This window comes from Triticum dicoccoides, chromosome 1B (assembly GCF_002162155.2).
Source record: "Triticum dicoccoides isolate Atlit2015 ecotype Zavitan chromosome 1B, WEW_v2.0, whole genome shotgun sequence".
Taxonomy (NCBI): domain Eukaryota; kingdom Viridiplantae; phylum Streptophyta; class Magnoliopsida; order Poales; family Poaceae; genus Triticum; species Triticum dicoccoides.
In genome coordinates, this window is record NC_041381.1 from 703,548,653 (window position 1) to 703,569,886 (window position 21,234).

A 21,234-nucleotide genomic window follows, 5' to 3' on the forward strand; every position below is an offset into this window, starting at 1 on the left:
ATACTTTTTCTGAAGTTGGCAAGTCCCGTAGTATGCACGTATGGTAAAAGTTGTGTGACAAATTTGTTGCATGAGGTGCTCTTTTGATTGTCTTCCTTATGAGTGGCAGTCGGGGATGAGCGATGGTCTTTTCCTACCAATCTATCCCTCTTGGGGCATGCGTAGTAGTACTTTGCTTCGAGGGCTAAGTAGACTTTTGCAATAAGTATATGAGTTCTTTTTGACTAATGTGAGTCCATGGATATACGCACACTCATCCTTCCACTTTGCTAGCCTTTATTATTACCGCGCAACTTTCGCCGGTACCATGAACCCCTTATTTACCTTCCTCAAAACAGCCACCATACCTACCTATTATGGCATTTCCATAGCCATTCCGAGATATATTGCCATGCAACTTTCCATCGTTCCGTTTATTATGACACGTTCCATCATTGTCATATTGCTCTTTGCATCATCAAAGAAAGGACACCACAAAATTGAACCCAAAGCTAAGCACTTCTCCCATTGCAAGAAAGATCATTCTAGTAGGCCAAACTAAACCGATAATTTGAAGAGACTTGCAAAGATATCAAATCATGCATATAAAAATTCAAAGAAGACCCAAATAATATTCATAGATAATCTGATCATAAATCCACAATTCATTGGATCTCGACAAACACACTGCAAAAGAATATTACAGCGAATAGATCTCCAAGAAGATCGAGGAGAACATGGTATTGAGAATCAAAAAGAGAGAGAATAAGCCATCTAACTACTAGCTATGGACCCGAAGGTCTGTGGTAACTACTCACGCTTCATCTAGCTACTAGCTATGGTCTTCCTCCGGCAGGACACCGGAAAAGGTCCCTAGATGGGATCTCACGGGTACAAAAGGTTGCGGAGGTGGAAAAGTGATTTCGTGACTCCCCTGGATGTTTTCAGGGTATAAGAGTATATATAAGCGAGGGAGCTAGGTCAGGAGACCCACGAGGGGGCCACGAGTTAGGGAGCGTGCCCTACCCCCCTGGGCGCGCCATCCTGCCTCGTGGCCGCCTCGTTGCGTCTCCGACTTCATCTCCAAGTCTTCTGGTTCTTTCTGGTCCAAGAAAGATCATCGCGAAAGTTTCATTCCGTTTGGACTCCTTTGGTATTCCTTTTCTGCGAAACTCTAAAATAGGCCCAAAAAACAGAAACTGGCAATGGGCCCTCGGTTAATAGGTTAGTCCCAAAAATAACATAAAATAACATATTAATGCATATAAAACATCCAAAACAGATAATATAATAGCATGGAACAATAAAAAATTATAGATACTATCAGTGGACGGTGGCGACGTTGGAGCGGCAGCGGTGAGGCGCAGGACGGCATGGTTGAACTGGCTCGGGTATGACGCACGTCGGCGTCCTGGAGACAGCTCGGCCTCGGCTTCAACTACTAGCCGTGGAGGGTGTTACGGGTGTAGTTGTGGTGGACGATGACGTCGGGGTATCGGCTCCAGCGTGATGGAGGAGGGCGGCGGTTGATGGGTGGGATGGGGTGGCGGACGGAGGGCGTCGGGGTTTCGCGGCTGGTGGAGAGGTAGTTTTGGTGCCCATGGAGTACGAATGGGGAATCAGACAGGGTGAGGCGGGGCGGGAGGACCTAAGGGGGAACCATGTTTCGATCTGGGACGCGCTTTTTTGGTTTTTTTGAATAGATGAGACGCACTTGTTTGAAATTTGGGGAAAGTACACACTTTGCACCCCTCTTAAATTTCGGACCTACTGTGCGTCGGGGTAGGACGGTAATCCCAGGTGTCCCAAATAGTGGGCGGGAGCGATTTCGGCCGAGCGCATGTGTGCTTAGGCGACCATGGTGTCTGAATGTTTTTCGGAGGCGGTTGCGTGGCGTCTAGATGAAGCTACAAACCTATCCCGGTTTAGACCTTTTGACGTTGGGCCGGTAGGTTTCACGGGTCGGAGTTAGAAAAGTAATTTCCTTCTACCAAACATTGGTCTCACGCGGTTTCGGTCGAGTAGAGGCTCTTTTGGCGATTCGTTTAAAATTTTGAAACAGAAGCATTCACGTTTAGAGTACTCCCTTCGTTTTTATTTACTCTGCATATTAGAGTTGACTGAAGTCAAATTTCATAGAGATTGACCAAGTTTATAAAAAATAATATAAGCATTTAACATAACAAGTATATATGATGTGAAAGTATATTCAATAATAAATCTAATTTTATTGATTTGTTATTGCTTATGTTTTTTTTATAAACTTGGTCAAAGTTTATAAAGCTTGACTTTTACCAAAGCTAATACGCGGACTAAATAAAAACGGGGGGAGTACTCTTGAACTTTGAGGATTGACCTAAATAGACAACGTTAAATTTGACATTATATGTTTGAAATCTTCATTAAATTATGCGCTTATTTTTGAAATTTTGACACTTAAAAATCCTATAACTACGAATATTTTGGAATGGAGGAGGTAAATTTGAATCTTTTTGTACACCACTATATATGCTATTATGTACAAAAGCAGAGCAAAGATTGGTGCTCACCATTCGAGACGCCCCACCGCATTGCGAGACCGACTGTTGACGGCTAAACTCACTCTTCTAACCTTTGTTGCAATGTTTAGCATGATTTAACCTTATTTTAAAAGAAAAAATTTCACCTTTTTTCTATCTCTGCTGTCTTTCACTAACCATCGTTGACGGTAGGGTACCATTATGTATCGTCAGGGTTTCTGATTGTAGGGATGCGGCGTGCTGAACAGAGAGGAGACACCTCTCTCCTCCTCTTCAATCCCACCTCGGATCTTCTTCATTTGGGCATTATATTTGCGGATGTTGAAGCCAAAATGAAGAGCAAGGTAATCTCCATCTTTTCGTCCAACTTTTTCTGTCGAATCTTTATGTTTTCGTTGCATTTCATAACAGTAGGTAGAACCATATTAGCTCAACTTCTTGGAAATTTTGTCCATTTTGAAGTGTGGTTGTTGTGTTTGTGTAATATCTAATATGAGGTAGTAGCAGAATGTGTGGATGAATGAATGAATGGATATAATGTGTGGATGAATTGATATGCATGAAAAGATTAGGAAAACCTTTTCTTTAATGAAAAGACTCGTAAAACCGATTTTAGAAAGAAAGAAAAAAGACAAAAACCCGGCTCTATATGAGCATAATTGGTTTATGCCAACATTTGGCATTGCCAATATTTGGCAAGCCAACTTGGCAAAATAAAAAGTTGCAAATGTTGATAACTTTTTGTGAGGTTGAGAAGAAAAGTTGGTAGGCAACTAATCACTAGCCAACATTTATCATTTGCTAAATATTGGCATGTCAACTTTTGACATCGAACCAATCATGCTCTATAAATTATGGGCAGTGATAGGCGCCGGCGCGCCGGCCCAAATTTCGGCCGGTCCGCTGCCGAGCGTACGATACAGACTTTTTTAACCATACGATACAACTTTTCCTCTGTCTCTAAAAAGTCAACCATGCTGAAAAAAGGTAGCGACCAGAATCCACGCACTCGCCGGCCAGAATCTGCGTGCTCGCCGGCCGCCCACACTTGTCCTCGGCATCTCATGCTAGCTGGTCACCTGTGCCACCGCGCCCGCCCACCCGTGTTCGCCAGCGCTCGCGTCATTGCGCTTGTCTCGGCTGTCTCTGCTCGCCATGGTTACAACTCGAACGCAGACGGGTTCCAGCTTGTGGTCACCATGGTTGCAGCATCTCCGTCGTCTCCGTCTCCGGCTCGCCGCCGTCATTGACTTGCACCGCAACCGCCATGTCCAGCAAAAACAAATCTAAAAAGCAACAAAACTTCCAATACACGGTTGAAGCAAAAAGATTAGCTGGTTCCAGCAAAACTTGATGCTATTTCCAGCAAAAATCGAATGCAACAAAAACCTCTGGTACTCGGTTGAAGCAAATAGATTTGCCGGTTCCAACAAAACTTGATGGTGGTTCCAGCAAAAATCTCAGCAGCAAAAAGCGAGAAGCCAATTGTAGCAAATGAATTAGCCAGTTCCAGCAAAAAGTAATGCTGGTTCCAGCAAAATAGCCTCAGGCAAAAAAAAGACTAGTGCCCATTGTAGCAAAAAAGAAAGACGGTTCCAGCAAAAATAAAGGCTGGTTCCAGCAAAAAATGTGTCACCTGTCCAGGACGCGTGCGGTCCAGCATCAGGGGACACTGGTTCCAGCATCGTCATGTGCCGGTTGCAGCTCCCTAGTCCGCCGGTTCCAGCATCGTTGCCTGAGCAGGAACCGGTCGCCATCGTCACGCACCATGGTGACGTAGCGGGGTGCGCGAGCTTGCAGCGCAGTCGTCGGGCCCCTTGCTCGCAGCTCCAAGGAGCCGAGCGTGTGTGAGCAGCATGTACTTGAGCTCAACCTCATGGATCCATGGCGTATTGCGCAGGACATGAGACAGGAAAGCAAAAAACACGAACAAGCTCACCCCCTCTCATGGATCTATGATGGAAAAAACCGCGGAGAACAGATAAGGCAACAAAAACGAACTCAATTTCATGAAGATTTGGTGTGGATTCTTGAAGAGAGAGCACAAGAAGAAAGGGGAGAGAAATTGAGCAAGGGGGGTTGAAGGACGAGACGCCTGCTGTGGTCTCCAGAATATGCGAGGGGATAAGATGAAAGCGGTGAGGATAGACTTAGCTTTGTGGGTGGTGGGCCAGGACTGGGCCAGGACTGCGTAGCGACGCGAGCGTGGCGACCGGCCGAACGCTCGGCCGGCGCACCGTTTGCAAACGTTTACCTTATTATCCCATGGATTTCAAAAAAAAAACTTATTATCCCATGGCATAGAAAATAGCACATTATTTTGTTTGTGTTGATTTGATGTTTGGGTGCAGCGCTGCCTGTTTCTGCCCGTTGGCCTCCGGCGCTGGTGGCTCCCTCCTCCCTGTTTCTGCCCGTTGGCCACCAGCGCATGCATGTGCTGCTGCCTGCTACTAGTACTGTACCACCATACTCCCGATGGGAAGTAGACTGCCCGAGCATCCGCACGCAAGTTGAGGCGCCGCGCGACACAGACCACTCTCCCGATGCAATGCAAACCCCACAAAACAAAAGAAAGTACAGTAGTAGTACTGATGTGAAGGAGAAGGAGCATCTTCTTCTTCTTCTCTCTTTGGATTTGGATTCGCCCGCGCATGAACAAGAAAAATGAAGGAGCCAGCCGCGGAGGAGGCGGGAAACATTGCCGCCCAAACATATTTTCCTTTTCTTTCGGCGGAATTACCACATAGTCAGACACTTAGACAGTTAAACCTAATGCCGAGACGAAATTAGGACGCATGGATACTCGCTTGTAAAGCTCTACCCTTTAATTAAGTAGTAGTATTTCAAGTAGTAGTACATGGTACTAGCTCGATGTACAGCCGAGGCGACGCGAGACCGGGAGTCGGGAGAGCCCGCGCGAGGCGCCATGGCGTGGTGTACCAGGCGCTACTGTACCATACTGTGCTCCGGACAGCTACCCGGGATTGGGGGAAGGCAGACGGCGCGTGCACACACAATCCCATGCGCGGCGCCGGTCCGCTCGTGACATATCATAGTTAATTGCACAAAAGTACTACAATTAAGGCATTAAAAGCAGATTGATATCAAGTTTGATAATTTTTACGTGTCAGTATCAACTTTAGGACGAGGCGTTGCAGAAAGGACTAAACGACGTATTGACGGGGAAACTAACAGCAGGACCCGCCTGTCAGGGGAGGAGGTGGCATCTTCTTTTACAGAAAAGCCCCTCAGATTATATTTAATCACATAAAAGGTCTCATTTGCAGAAAAAACTGTAAATGAGCAAAAATAAGCTACACGCGCTCATGAGGTTTCGAACCCGCGACGCTCTACTGACAGGAAAGGAGCGCTGATCAATAAGCTACTCCACTCCGTCGGGTAGAGCAGATGCTTATAAGTTTTTATACTATACATCGAAACCATTTCTGTTGCTAACAACTGTTTCGTTTTTTTATTGCGGTTTTTTTGTTTCGTATTTCTTTTATCTTTTAAAACACGTCCTGGCCTTCTTCTGGTTTTCCTTTTTTGAACATTTGTGCATCTCTTTGATATATAGGTTTTGTAATAAATGGTGTACACTATTTCAATACTTTCGACATTTTTAAAATTTACACCAAACTTTTTACTATGCGGCATTTTTAAAATATTGTATATTAAAAAAAGCAATTTATATAAGAAAATTGTCCATCATATATTATACAATAGTATTCAGTGTGTATTTATACAAGTATTATGAACACCTTTTTTTAGTTTTAGCTGAATTTTTTTTAATATGAACACCTTCTTATACTGAACTATAATATCTGAACACCTTTTTTTATCGTATATTATACAATAGTATTCAGTGTGTATTTATAAAATAATGCAACATATATAACAAAATGTTTCAATGTATATTATACAGTAGTATTCAGTGTGTATTATATTGAACTATAATATATGAACACCCATTTTAGTTTTAGATGAACATTTTAAAAATATATGGTGAAGTTATTTCATTACTTTTGACATTTTAAATATATATATTCAAATTTTTATTAATGCGATATTTTTTGGAAATACACATTGAATAATATTGTGTAATATACGATGAAATTTTTTGTTATATACATTGCATTTTTTTAATATACAATATCTGAAAAAAGGCCGAATAGTAAGAAGTTCGGTGTAAATTTTAAAAATGTCAAAAGTAATGAAATATTGTACACCATTTATTACAAAACCTATATAAAAAGAGATGCACAAAAGTTTAAAAAAGGAAAAACGGAGAAGGGCCAGGACGTGTCTTAAAAGATAAAAGAATACGAAACAAAAAAAGCATTAAAAAAACGAAACAATTGTCCAGCAAAAGAAATGGTTTATAACGTAAAGTATAAAAGAGTTTAATCATCAACAGAACCAAACTGAGTGGCGTAGCGCAGCGGTCACAACGTCTTTCCTTCGGATGGTTCGTCGTGGGTTCGAATCCTCGCAGGCGCGAGTACGTTTCTTTTTTGCGGTTTTGATTTTCGGCTACAAACGAGGCCCTTTGTGTGATTACATATAAGCCGAGGGGCTTTTCTGTGAAAGAAGATGCCACATCAGCCCCTGACAGCCGGGCCCTGCTGTCAGTTTCCCGTCAATACATGTTTTATACGTCGTTTAGCCCGTTCTGCAACACCTCGTCCCAAAGTTGGTACTAATACGTAAAAATTACCAAACTTGGTACCAATCTGCTTTTAATGTCTCAGTTGTGGTACTTCTGTACAATTAACTCTCCACTGCACCACTGGGCTGCTCCTTCCACGGCGTGGCGCGCCGCTCGACGGGTCACCACTCACCACTCGCCACTACCAAACATGAGATCATCTACCCCGAGGCGTCCTAAACCTACCTCAAACCACCGACCGGACGTGTCGGTCACTCATCGATCACGAAAATTCAACACATACAAGCTTCTCAAACGAGTCTTAAAAGACACCTCTCATATCCAGCCCAAATGGGGGGTGAGCCGAAGGGTCCGGACGCGTCCGAAGTATGGGTCCCACGCGGAATCGCCCGGAAACACGGCGTTCTGACGGACATCTCCTACAGTGAGGGCTGTGAACGCCACGTGACGCGGCTTTGGCTCACCACCCAAAGCCAAATTCAACTATTTAAGCCGGCTGATGTCCCGCAACTCTAGCCCATCCACCTTCTTTCTCTCTATCGTCAGCCTGAGCCCATTCACCTCCTCTCTCCCGCTATGGTGCTCTTGCCACGCTCCCCGGTTTCGCCATTGTTCGGAAGAAGATAGCCGGCTACGTAATGCTCACGCCAAAGCGCCGGGACCAGATCAACCAGGAGATCCAGGCAAGACATGCCGCGCGCGTCCCCCGCATCATTGTCGGGCTTTCTTCGGACTTGCGGGAGCCGGAAGAGGAGGAGCAGGCGAAGGAGGAGGGGGAAGAAGAGCAGCAGCCTGCTCCGATGAAGGTGGAGGAGGAGGAGGAGGAGCAGTCGGCTCCAATGAAGGTGGCGGATTCGAAGGTGGATGAGGCGAGCAGCCGAAGCAGGAACTGATATCGACTCGGGGCTTCATCATGGAGGACGCGGAGGATAAGTTCGCCGTCACCCAAGCGGACGAGATGCTGGAGCGCCAAGCCATCATGGAGTCCTGCTTATGTGGAGGCGAACCAACTGTTCGTCTGATAGGAACGGGTGGCGATCGACGCTCTCTTTGACGAGGTCGAAGCAGAGACGGATGCGGAGGCCGGCGAGGAGAAGTCGGGGGAGACATAGGAGCCGGAGCTGCGGGTGCCGTCTATGTAACCGGAGCCGGGCATGGAGATAATAAACATCTCCAACGAGGAGTGGCTACGTAGTACGTAGGTTTTATAGCTTGTATGCTTTTATATAGATTCGAGAATCTAGTATGAGACATGAGGATGCAATTGTGTTAATTTTCTAGTACGAGACGTCAGGATGACATTGTGTTAATTTTAAGAGTGCCCGGTCACTCTCACCGGACACCACCACCGCGGGGGTTTGAGGGTAGATGCTCTCACCGTCACCGGTAGGAAAAGAGCTGAAAGATAAAATATCTCGACTAGGCCACTGCTGTGCTGACTGGGGAGGGCAGCGTGCTCACGCTGGTCGAGGCGAGCCCCGTCGGCTGGGACGTCTGGTCATGCTCATATGAGCATGCCTCTTCACTGCAGTGCATTGCAGGCCTGGAGGGCCAGGCCCTTCACGTAGCTAGCCACGGTTGAGACGACCAAAGAGACGGTGGAGAGGCGGGAAAAAGAAATGAACCTCCCGCCAAGACGAGATTCCACCAAGCCAACGGGACGCGCGATTTTCTGATGAACTAGTACTCCCATGTGTAATGTGTTGTCTATAATAACACGTCCATAATAACACAGACGAAACTGCTCCATGGACGATACTGATATGTAAATCCAGCGTCCTGTGTTGTTTTACTCACTTGCACAAATCAAACCGAAACTTCAAACAAAATTAAGGGCACACTCCCTTCCTGTGGAGGCCAAAGAGAGCGAGCGAGCTGTGAAATGTGAATGATGTGCCAGCTCCACTTTTCGTCCTCTCCTTCTCCGGAGGTGCAGCGCAGAGCAGACCACGGTGCCGTGCAATACAAGGTGTGAAGTGAATAGTACTGAATAGACATCACATGCCCGTATGTATAGGCTAGGCTACTACCTACAGTGCGTGCAAGGGGAAGAGAGAGGAGAGGGGCCCCGAAAGAACCAACGGACACTTGCACTGTGACTTAGACTCTGCGTGTGCCAACGGTCAGAACGCGCCGCGCACGCGTTGATTTGCACGATTGTTTCATCGATGAGATAGTTGCCCAGTCATACCATCCGTCTCGAATGGTCTTTCTTTTTTTCTAAAGTATGCTTACATTCAAGTCATGAATAATACGTACTACAAAGTCTTTAACCCTTATAATTAAGCACACCCTGACACACACGTAATGAATAAAAAAAATAGAGCACCATAACCCAACCAGCAAAACACGAAGATCTCCGGAGTTCTGTATCAACATTCTTAAACCTTGCGAGAAGACTCCTGCAACGCACGAATCTGCAACCGTACCCAAGCAAGTCATCATCTTCAAGAACACCATAATCGCCGCACGCTGCTCCCTATTTTCTTCGCTCTCGTGTCGAAAAGGCAAGGACACATATGTGCATGCAACACGACTACACTAGCCTTCATCATTTGCATGTGCCCCTTCAAGATGGAAGTGAACTAGCCCGGCCATGCAAACCAACCACCCGAGCAAAGTAAGGCATCAATCCAGTAGCAACACAAAAGAAGAAGGAAGAACAACAGCACAAAATCATATCGACGAGGAGGAAGAAGAATCTTCGTCTTCGTCTTCACACAACTACCCCCCATCCGAGGACTAAACCACCCAGTGTTGGTAGACCTCCAAACACCATAGCCCGCGACCTCGACGAGATCCGGGGATCCCCCACCCTGCTGACTTCTAGGCGAAGGCAAGAGCCACGCTTGACCGCCAGCGGAGCCCGGGCAAATTCATTCAGACGTGCCACCGCCACGACAACCTCGGCAATGACTCCCTCAACCCTAACCATACTAAGAACACACCAGACGCATAGATCCAAGGTTCCCCCTTCCTCCCGCCGCCAGAGTGGCCAACGAAGGAAGAGGAAACCAGCGGCGATGCTGGTGGCACGCAAAGGGATCCGCTGCCTCCTGTTCACCTGGCTAACCCTAAACACTAGTAGCATTTTAACATCCGGGGGCACTTAGGTCTTTTCACGTACAATTCTGTGTGTGACACACGGTTTTTGATGTAGTACTAGACTATGAGTGGCCGAGCCAGGTTTATTACAAATGGGTATGCATATTTCAAGATTAGTATTATCCCAATTAATTAGAATGAACTAACATGTTCTAAGAGTGAGACAATATTAAACATGTACACCCATTTTTCTAGAAAAGAAGAAGTTGCACACCCATTTTGTACCGTGGCTCCGTCCATCACTACTATAGTCTCTAAATATATTAAGTTATTATAAGCTTCCAAGTTGAAGCCCTGGGAGAGTTTGGGAATCTTTTTCCTTCACATGAATTCCGTCTGTTATAGGGAAAAAGAAACATTCATCAATATATTAATAACACTGGATGCAACCGGCTAGAGGCCCAAAGGAGGAGACGTCAACCGCCCCGCAGAGACCGGAAAGACGCCACGAGCAGAACGACAACCCAGTTGCGTCGATCCCTATCTTAGTCTTTTATTTCATTTGAAACACTTTCAATTTTGCGTTCGTGATTATCGCCCGTTAGCTCGATCATGTAAAGTTATGAATAAAGGTGTTCTCGCACATCCTTTTCGCAATTTTCTTTTTCATATGAACATACTGACTCTCCCGCGGTAGGTTTTGTGGCAGAGTCTAAAGAGATCCTCCTATTTACCTGACTCGTGGGCTGCATCATAATGTTTGGACCCTCTTGTAGCCGGTTTAGGTGTTGCATCCTAAGATCCTTCAAACAACCTTGGGGACTGCATCAAGGTATAGTGGCCTCCGTTGCAAAATGGCCAAAGGCTTGAGCTCAGACAAAACCGGCTTCCCTCTCTAGTACATGTCTTCCATCAACTCACTCATCGGATGCAAAACAAAAGGTAGGCCATGTCCGCTCGAAGTCCTTGGCTTCCTTTTCCGGTGTGCTGGGATGTCGGAGATAACAATAATGCTCACGCCAGAGCGCCGGGACCAGATCGACCAGGAGATCCGGGTGAGACATGCCGCTCGCATCCCCTGCATCATTGCCGGGCTTTCTCCGGACTCGCCGGAGCCGAAGGAGAAGGAGCAGGCGGAGGAGGAGGAAGAGGAGCAGCAACCTGCTCCAATGAAGGTGGCGGATTCAGAGGAGGATGAGGCAAGTAGCCGGAGCAGGAACTGACGTCGGCTCGGGGCTTCAAGATGGAGGACGCAGAGGATAAGTCTGTCGTCACCCAAGCGCATGAAATGCTGGAGCATCAAGCCATCCTGGAGTCCTGCCTATGTGGAGGCCAACCAACAGTTCATCTGGTAGAAACGGGCGACGATCGACGCCCTCCTCGATGAGGTCGAAGCAGAGACGGATGCGGAGGCCGACGAGGAGAAGTTGGAGGAGACACATGAGCCGGAGCTGCGGCAGCCGTCCATGTAACCGGAGCCAGGCACGAAGATAGTAGACATCTGGCTACGTAGTACAGTAAGTAGGTTTTATAGTTTGCATCCTTTCGTATGAATCTGAGAATCTAGTATAGGATGTCTGGATGGAATTGTGTTAATTTTAGGACCGCGGGCGCTGTAGATGCTCTCACCAGTAGGAAAAAAGTTGAAAGATAAAATACACGTCTCGACTAGGCTGGTGACTGGGGAGGTCACACGCAAGAGACCGCGTGCTAACGCCGGTCGAGGCGAGTGCCCTTGGCGAGCCCCGTGTGTGCAACGGTCAGAACACGCCGCGCTCGCGTTGATGCGCGATTTTTCCATCGACGAGATAGTTGCCCAGCCATACCACCCGTCTCGAATGGCCTTTTTCCTTAAAGTATGCTTATATTCAAATCATGAATAATACTGCAAAGTCTTTAACCCGTATAAACACACCTAACACACACATAATGAACCAGAAAAACATAGACCACCATAACACAACTAGTAAAACTCGAATATCTTCATAGCTTTCTGTCAGCATTCCTAAACCTTGCGAGAAGACTCCTGCAACGCTGAAATCTGCTACCGTACCCAAGCAGGTCATCATCTTCAACCACGGCATAATCGCGGCCACGCTACTCCCTCTTTTCTTCGCTCTCATGTCAAAAAGGCAAGGATACACTTATGCATCATGGCAACAGGTCCTCATCCACGGCATCATCGGTGCTTGATCGGTCGGGCCGTGAAGACGTGGGTATCCCGCCTTATTGGCTTATCATATTATTGGTTACATGGGGGCTTCAGCTGACAAAGCGGAGTTCTGTCGATTAATCCGGCTATCACGCCACAATAAAGCTTGGGAGCTTCACACCCAAGGGGCCAAAGAGAGTCTTGTTGCTATGCACAACTCAAACATAGGCACCCATTGAGCACAACTCACAAAGTTACTTGGGGGCTCTTTGTACAACGCAACAAAGAGTTTGAAAGGACCCTTGTAATTGGGTATCGACCCACGACTTGGAAGCCTGGTGTATTCACCTAAAACCCCGGGTTAACCTGCCTTCATCAAGTAAGCCACTCCTATCCAGGTAATCCTGGCATGACCCGCCGAACGTTTGACAGTTACTCTCATTGAGACCCTGAACTTGTCAAAGTTAAAACGACGATTGGTTAGTTGGAGGCCCATCTTAAAAGGCTTTGTCAAATGGTTTAACTCAGCGGCCTGGCAGCCCACGAAAAGCCTCGAATTTGGGCCTGGCAGCCCTCAAAAAGCCTCGACTACAAGTTTTATTTGCTTTTGCTTTATGCAAAGTTTTATCTCTTTTTTGATCAAGTTCTAAGTTAAACCGGTGTCTCCTGACCTGGCCAGACTATATGTCATTACATCAACCCGGTGTTTCTTAACCAGGTGTGGCCTCCAGTTATCAAGCTGTTAGCACATAATCACTTATAATCCGGTGTTTATTGACCCGGCCTTGCTTTGGACTATAAGTCGCCAGTATATATTTGGATTGCGCCATTGGAATCATGCGCTTATAAATCATTGGGTATATTATTCAAATCTTTAATAGCCAACATGGCTGGATTTTTATTATGGTTATTAATAACCAGTATTATGATTAAGGTTTTCAAAGTTGCTTTAGCGCAAGGGCTATCATATTATCAATGGATATGATTTATTCTACAATTGCAGGAATAGTCCCGAGTTGTTGCAGGCTTACAACCCGGCACTTGGGGGCTACATTATTTAAGTTGAGCGCAAGGGCTATCATATTATCAATGGATATGATTTATTCTACAATTGAAGGAATAGTCCCGAGTTGTTGCAGGCTTACAACCCGGCACTTGGGGGCTACATTATTTAAGTTGAGAACATCAAATATGCAAGTCTCATGTCACTGCAAGCATGCACCTTCACACTTGGGGGCTAATGCAAAGTCATTTTTTGATCATCCTCATCACATTATAATGAGCCGGCCCTTGGGGGCTACCAATTGCTCCTGTCAACAATTCAAGGTATACAAGTCTTAAAACCATTATATTGAAAGGTCCATTGCTCAATTGGTAAAGCACAAGGCTCTTAACCTTGTGGACGTGAATTCAAGCCCCATGATGGGGGTTACATCATATGATGTTATGTTTATTGAAGTATATATCAAAGAACCAGCTCAATATTATCTTACCGAGCCGGCCCTTGGGGGCTACACGTTGCTGTTCAAAGTTTACAAGATTATATTTTCAAAGTCCCTGCTCATTATTTACATAATGACCCGGCACTTGGGGGCTACATAGGTGGAATACTCAATTCTGACTAGTGATTGAGATGAACAACCTAGATTTCTTCAAGATTGTGATATTTATATTGAAGCAAGTCTTAAACTGTTGCTATGCTACCTTCTTAAGACTTGGGGGCTACAAGCGATAGGCATATAAAAGGTATATTTTCAAGCTGGATGTTAACTACAAGTATGACCCGGTGCTATCAATATTTATAAACCGGTGATCTTGGCAATGATAAACCGGCAAGTTCTACATTCTTAAACCGACTGAAGATCAGATGAGTATTTCAAAGACCAATATTTTTGTTAAGCATTGGGAGCTGAGTTAAAGAAGTTATTCTTCACAATATTTCTCTGTGACAAACCAATGTCAGCAAATTGATTATGAAGCTGGCTTATTGACCTGAATTTTCTAGAAGAAGGAAATGACAAGGACTTAAGGATGCTCGGGATCAGTCTAATATGGATAAATCCAAATTAAACTGGGGGCTAATGTCGGGGATATACCCCGCGGTATGACCCGGCCGAGACTTGGTAAACCGGCTGATGGTAAACCGACAGACAGTTAAGACAGATGGCTAAAACAGACGGTAAACCGACGAGTGTTAAACTGGCAGAGTTAAGACAGATGGTAGCACCGACGGATGTTAAACCGACAGACAATGTTAAACCGGCAGACGTTAAGAAGCCCAGGAAAGGAAGTCAAAATAGTTTAAGTCTTAGTTCGAGATGGACTCTACATGTAACCCGCCCCTTCAACTTATATAAGGAGGGTCAGGGCTCCCCAAAGAGGACAAGCGAGAAACAATCTCTAGGGCTAAACACAACTAGAGGAGAGCCGGTTTACGGCGACTCCCTCGTGATGATAATGAGATCTAGCCTCAAATAACATGTAGGGTTTTGCGTTGCGTCTCTCGATTCCGCTCAACCCCTCTCAAGCTACCAAGTAGATGCGTTGGCCTCGCGACTAAGTCCTCACACTAAGGACATCTGACGTGTTAATTCCATGACAGTTAGTGTTTCCTCTTACCTTCCACCCAACTCCCTTCTCCAGCCATCGTTCACAACTATATTTTGTTCCTATTAGTGGTAATGGCTAAATTTCTGCTGGTGAGCAGCTTGGAATTAAAAAAAAATGTTTGGTAATTTTGGCAGGAATACAACTGGTAACCAGCCTTTTTTTCTTTTGAGGGAAACTAACCGGCCTGTTCTTGATAACAGACCGAGTCTGGTATTGTACTCATTTCTTCCTTTTCGATCCTTGGTCGGTGGTAATATTGAAATTGTCATTAGGCGTTTCAGTCCAGTCATTCAGTGTATGTTTTAGCACTCAGTAATTGCTAGTTTGATTTGGTTGAGTGTAGGCAAATGGGCCTCGATTACGAGGATGCGACCCTGTACTCAGATAGGAGTCTCTGCTTTCTCCAAATTGGCAAGGGAGACAAAGCCTTTGCAGATGCTTATACTTGTAGAATGAAGCGCCTTGATTGGCCAAAGGCGTGCTATCGGCAGGGAGCATCTCTAGTGCTGACGAAGGTGAGCTCAGCCCAACTGTTTTTTCTTGAATCATTTTCATGGAAAAACTTTTAACTTCTTATACGTTCTACTTTGTTTGTCCAGGATTATCGAAAGGCTTGTGATGCGCTTTTTGATGGTTTGGAAACGGAACCAGGGAATCTTGAGATTGAGAACGCCTTACGGTGTGCTATATATTCCATTACGTACAACAATTTTACTACACATTGTATGTTATTCATGTTTGCAATGCCACCTACACTAGCAGTCATCAGGGTTTAAAATCTTTCAAACAGTATACCAAGGCCTTGGCCAAGAACCAATTCCCAGTTTAATCCCGTTTCTTTTGCTTTAAACCTTCCAGTAAATTTCCAACTTGTAACATCATTTGGTTAGCAATTACTGTTGAAAACATAAAAAAAAACAGAGATAATTCAAAATGGCATACTCTCAGATCATCAGTCTCTAAATCCGCAACAGTGTTTCCGGTTCCAGGCGGTATTGGGCACCAGTTATACCGCTGTGATCTTGAACCCTGGTTGCCTGGTACTGACGATTGTTGTATAATATGCAGGGAGGCTATGGATTCCTTGAGGATATCTCGTGGCACCAAGAAGACTGTATCGAAGTGCCCATAGGAGCTTTGTTTACCGCCTATCTGCACGCGTTTGCTTGCATTTGCACAATGTTTCTGAGTTTTGTCCATATTGTTTTATATTGTAGATAGAGAAACAATTATGGCCGTATGCATCTATCTGATGCAGAGGCCGGGGAATCCCCTTTTCGAAAAAAAGAAAAAAATGATAGAGAAACAATTAAATTGTAGGTAGGGCAAGTGTGGGCTTTCCGTAGTTGTTGCTGGCACGCGTCGGGTGTGCTTGTCAATGACTTGTGTCTACTGAACGCTGAATTTAATGTAAAATGGTACGACACGCTTAAACAGCTAACCCTTAGGAATTGATGCTTTGATCACATCCTGGTGCATATGCGAGTGCCGTAACAAGACGCAGTTCCCGAATGAAGCTTCATTTTATGATCCCACGCTTGAAGCAGTGCTTGGCATGAAGTCCCAAAATTCCTTGTGCTTTTTATTTTTTTTGGCATGGCCTCTGCAAGACCACTAGAGACGGCAAAATGAATACAGGGCCGTGACTTCCACTTGGGTTTTGTCATTATAAAGGGTCCAATTATATCCCTCAAAAAAATAAAATAAAGGGTCCAATTATAAGTTTGATTGTTTCCATAAGTGCTAGTGTAGGTTAGCCATCTAAGTTTGTCAACCCTTTTTTGTAATTTTTCTTAAGAAGGTCCAAATTATTCTGACAAGTTTACCTTGGGTTTGAATAATTTGAAGTTGCCACAAGGAAGGAAGGAAGCGAGTGTCTAGGAAGGCGAGGGATTATTTGTGCAGAATTTTTACCCCTAATGCGCGAATATGCCGAAATGAAGTGGCCAGGCAAAAAGAATATCGAAGCAAATTAAATTTGAAAGTCCAAGAAAAGGGCTTGAACTAATGTGGATTAACTTTTGCTTTAGGTCCTTTTCAAAAAGAAACTTTTGTTTTAGATCAGGAGATACTTAATTTACATCTCTTCAGAAAAAGAAAATAGAGCAAACAAACTCAATGGCACAGTTGAACAACACACAGTTTTCTCCGAAACCCTCGTGTAGATGCCGATGGAGCATCCAACAATATCCTGCTGTTTGGGTGCTTCCTGCAGCTCCACCACCACAAAGGCCACCCTTTCACACCATCATACCCTCAGAGCTGTAAAAGCACAGCCGAGCCAAAATGTGCTCTTGGACCAGCTAAATCTTGCATTCCTGAAGTTGCTTGGCAGATTCTTTCATTCCCCCGCAAGTTTCTTTGGTCACCGCAGTGGCGGAGCCACCTCCGAGCGACCCTGGGCAGCTGCCCGGGCTTTGTCCAGTAACTCCTGTGAGATTATAGAAGGAGATGGAGATTTAATTATCAGTTTTAGTGGGCAAACGCCCATGAGCCATATCCCTTCGTATTTTGCCCCGGCTCCATGGACTAGCTAGCTCCGCCACTGGGTCACCGCATCGGGCCAAGGGTTAGCGTTTCCCCGGAGCTGATTGGTCTCGGTTGTTGTTCTCTGCACATTGTGTAGTTCAGCTAGGTTCTCTGCGAGTGAATTGCAAAAAACCACCACATTTGGGGCATCCCTTGCGGAAAACCACCAGGTCACTATTTTTTTTGCAAAAATCACCGCGGATTCGGTAAACATTTTGCAAATAGCACTGATAAGGTGATTTGGCACATTTGATCACTTTCTGACAAGTAGGACCAAATTGTAAGGAGCTGACTTGGCAAAGATTGACAGACACACCCCTGCATTATAAAAAGAAAAAGCAATCGGACCCTCCTTCCCCCCTGCCTCGATCCCGTCTGGATCTGGAAGGTCCTGCCTATACTTATAGATCGCCGGCCGAGGCCTCACCCCCACTCCGAGTAGGTGAAGCAAATCCAAATCCAGACTGGAACATGAATCTCTCTGCTGATTGGTGAAGGAATTCCTGAGCCCCCCCGCTCTGCTTTGCTTCGACGAACTCTGATTCCCAGCGAGGGCCAAGCCAAAAGCACTAGCCGGCGGCCGACGAGGGAACGGTTCTGCGGCGAGCTGCTGGGTACGGATCCGGACCCAAGGAGAGAATGGGAGCCGGCACCTTGGGGTCGGGGATCGGGCTATAGTGCCTTGGCGTCGCTCGTGGCGGTCCGAGGCCGCCGGAGTGGACGCGCCCACGCTCGCTGGAGTCACCGCACCGCCGCTCGATTGGCTGACCTGCACTAGTTGCGGCGCCGCCCGTGGTCCTCCCCTTATCCCTCTGGATGAACTGAACTGAACTAGTTGCGGCGCGGCGGCGTGCAGCACGGACGCATCACCGGAGCAAGCAGCGACCAACGACGGTGAGCTCCTCCGCTGCCTGTGCGTGGCGTGGACAGCAGCGCATGAGCGCGAGGCCATGGCCGAGCAACCGCGCGGCGGCGCACGGGCCCGACCCGGCCGGCACCGTCGAGGAGCTCTCCGCAGGGACCTCCTCCACTGCGCGGCCGTCTGTGCCGACGAGGTCGGCCTCGCCGGCACCGTGGACGGCGAGCACCAAGTCGCTCCTGGCAGTGCAAAAGAGGGGTCGATTGCTTTTTCTTTTTAGATGTAAGGGTGGATGTAAGGGTGTGTATGTAAATGTTATAAGTCAGCTCCTTACAATCTGGCCCCATTTGTCAGAAAGTGATCAAATGAGCCAAATCACCTGATCAGTGCGATTTGCAAAATGTTTACCGAATCCGCGGTGATTTTTGCAAAAAATTAGTGACATGGTGGTTTTCCGCAAACGATGCCCCAGATATGGTGGTTTTTTGCAATTCACTCGGTTCTCTGCATATTGTTAATGGTCTAGGAGTATTAGTATTTAAGGTGAGGGGGTTTTTTGAAGAAAGGGATGGCTTGGATGGGTATGTCTAGTAGCATGAGGTGGTATCGGAGAGAGAGAAGAGATTAAAGCTTGCCCTGTTCATCATCATCTTCTCCTTGTGCCATTGCCGGCCGGCGTACGTAGGTGCATCGATGTCATCCTTCTCCGGTGCAATGTCAAGAGCGCCAAGGCCATCAGGTCCTCTTCTATTGCCACATCGCCGTGTAGATCCCTGGCCACCGCCGCGGCAGCGCTGTCCATCAGCAACTTGGAGAACGTGTTCAACAACGCCCACCGGCAGATCGGGCTCGCCCTCTACGGCCTCGTCTAGCTCCAGCCCCTCATCGGCCAACGACCACAAGTAAGGAGGTGGCCATGATGCCGTAGCATGTCGATGGGTAAATGCAAAGCCGATCTGTACAGTTCATGAGCTGGAATTAAAATAGTTAGAAGAGGAACATCAGAGGCACTCGTTGTCTTGCTCACCATAATCTGGGGTTAAAGTTTCAGCAACTCGTTCAATGAAGCAGCTGATTGGACAGCTTGGCGATATGGCATTTCGCCCAGCCGGAGATTTATATCAGACACATTCAGCTCGCGGTAGCGGTACCCATACGGTGAGACATTCCAGGAACCACATTGATAGTTTGAACTTTCCAAAATACAATGACCAAGTGACCAAAGTGCATGATTCCTCGCACAGGTTCAGGTACCGACACATTTTAGTCTAAGTGAGAACACACCATTACAACCAACGAACTATGCTTTCAAGATAAGGTTGGCGATGAGCTCGCTGAGAACAGAGGGGTCAGTTGCAGCTATGTGCTCCCACTCGCTGGTCGCCATGACTCCTCGCAAATCTTTAGTAGACTGGACTTTAAGGAACTCCAAGCAGGCCTCCTTGAGTCCGCTGCCAGACCAAGGATAGATGTCACCGAGCTCAAATCTACGAGCCCACACAGCCTCTCTTCGCACATCAACTTGAGCCGTGGGAGATCATACCTGTCCGCCGCAGCAAGCAAGTGTCGCAGCCACGTAACCTGAGCCGCGGCTTCTCCTTCCGCCTCCATCTTGGGCATTGAGTCAGTGTAGATGAAACTGAGCAAGGCCTTGAACACATTAGGCTCCATGTCTTGAATCTGTATGGCACTGGATGTAGCAATGCCCTCCCTCGCCGGACCAAATAGCTCTGCCATGAAGACGGCAGAACGGGTCGCGACCACACACCGGTGCGCGTCGAACGTCTCGTGGCCGACCTCGAATGTCACGTCGGTGCCCACCTTGGTCACTAAGAGATGGTTCAGGTGCGCGCTTATGTTAGACGGTGGCACCTTCACAAAGGTAGCAGCGGCTTCAGCGATGATGAAGTCACACCGGATAGTGAAAAGATCACCCTTGAGATGTTCTGAGTTCTCAAGGTCCTCTTTTTTTACGAAACGACGGCGACCCGAACCAATACCACGTCTAAAGAAATCAAATGCGTCGGTTGCGCGGATGCGTGCAAGCTCTTGCATGTGAACCCGACGGACCAAACTAAACTGCCGATGCACCTTCACCGGCTGCGCAACATCCTCATCAAGGACAAGATAAACAGAGATAAAACCGGCGTCCTCCAAACGGGCACCATTGGGATAGAACTTCAAGGCCCATCGATAGCCTCCAGTGGTGAAGGAGCGGCCCGTGACGTGAACTCCCGTGGGCATATCCTAAAGGGCTTGTTCGGTTGCAATAAAATTGAAGGGGAATGAAGTGGATTGGGGTGGATTAAATCCCAGACAAGTCAAAATCTTATCCAATCCCCTCCAAACCTCTTCAATCCCCTCCAGGAGAGGTTTAACCGAACAAGGCCTAACGCGGGAGTAATCTTGGACCACAAGCTGGTGATACCACCAGCCGTCGCTGCCGCTGCCGGCCGTGCCGGAGTAGGTGTCCGGCACCCCGGAAGGTGGCTGCACAAGCCTGCCATCGGCAACAAGGGATACCCCGGCGGACGACATGATTCCTGCGATCTTAGATCTTCTTGTGGGCTAGCACGATCTTGTGGGCGATGTGGAGCGGCAGGGGTGGGGTTGGTGAGCGAGCGGCAGGGGAAGACGTAGCAAGGGGAGGGGTGTGGTCTACGGTGAGGCGGCGCCGGGGAGTGATCGACGGCGAGGCGGCATTGGGGACGGCGGCGGTGCGGGAGGCGTGAGTGAGATTTGGAAGACTAGGGGTTTGGCGTTGGGGATGACGAGCAGAGGCTACGATAGATTAGGAACGGGGCGCGGCCCAGGAAAAATCCGCGCGGTGGGCTGAAAAATTTCAGCGTGGCTGCACTGCTACATTTCCAGA

At 47.0% G+C, this 21,234-nt stretch overlaps 1 long non-coding RNA gene and 1 pseudogene across 1 annotated transcript; both read right to left on the reverse strand.

Moving 5' to 3' along the window:
- Positions 1-3,295: 3,295 nt before the first annotated feature.
- LOC119349841 lies at positions 3,296-4,626 on the reverse strand. The gene is made up of 2 exons (XR_005169560.1): positions 4,135-4,626; positions 3,296-3,800 (listed from the first exon to the last, which is right to left on the reverse strand). It is a non-coding gene; the product is annotated as an uncharacterized LOC119349841 (long non-coding RNA).
- A 15,036-nt stretch (positions 4,627-19,662) lies between these two features.
- LOC119314063 lies at positions 19,663-20,900 on the reverse strand (annotated as a pseudogene).
- Positions 20,901-21,234: the final 334 nt, after the last annotated feature.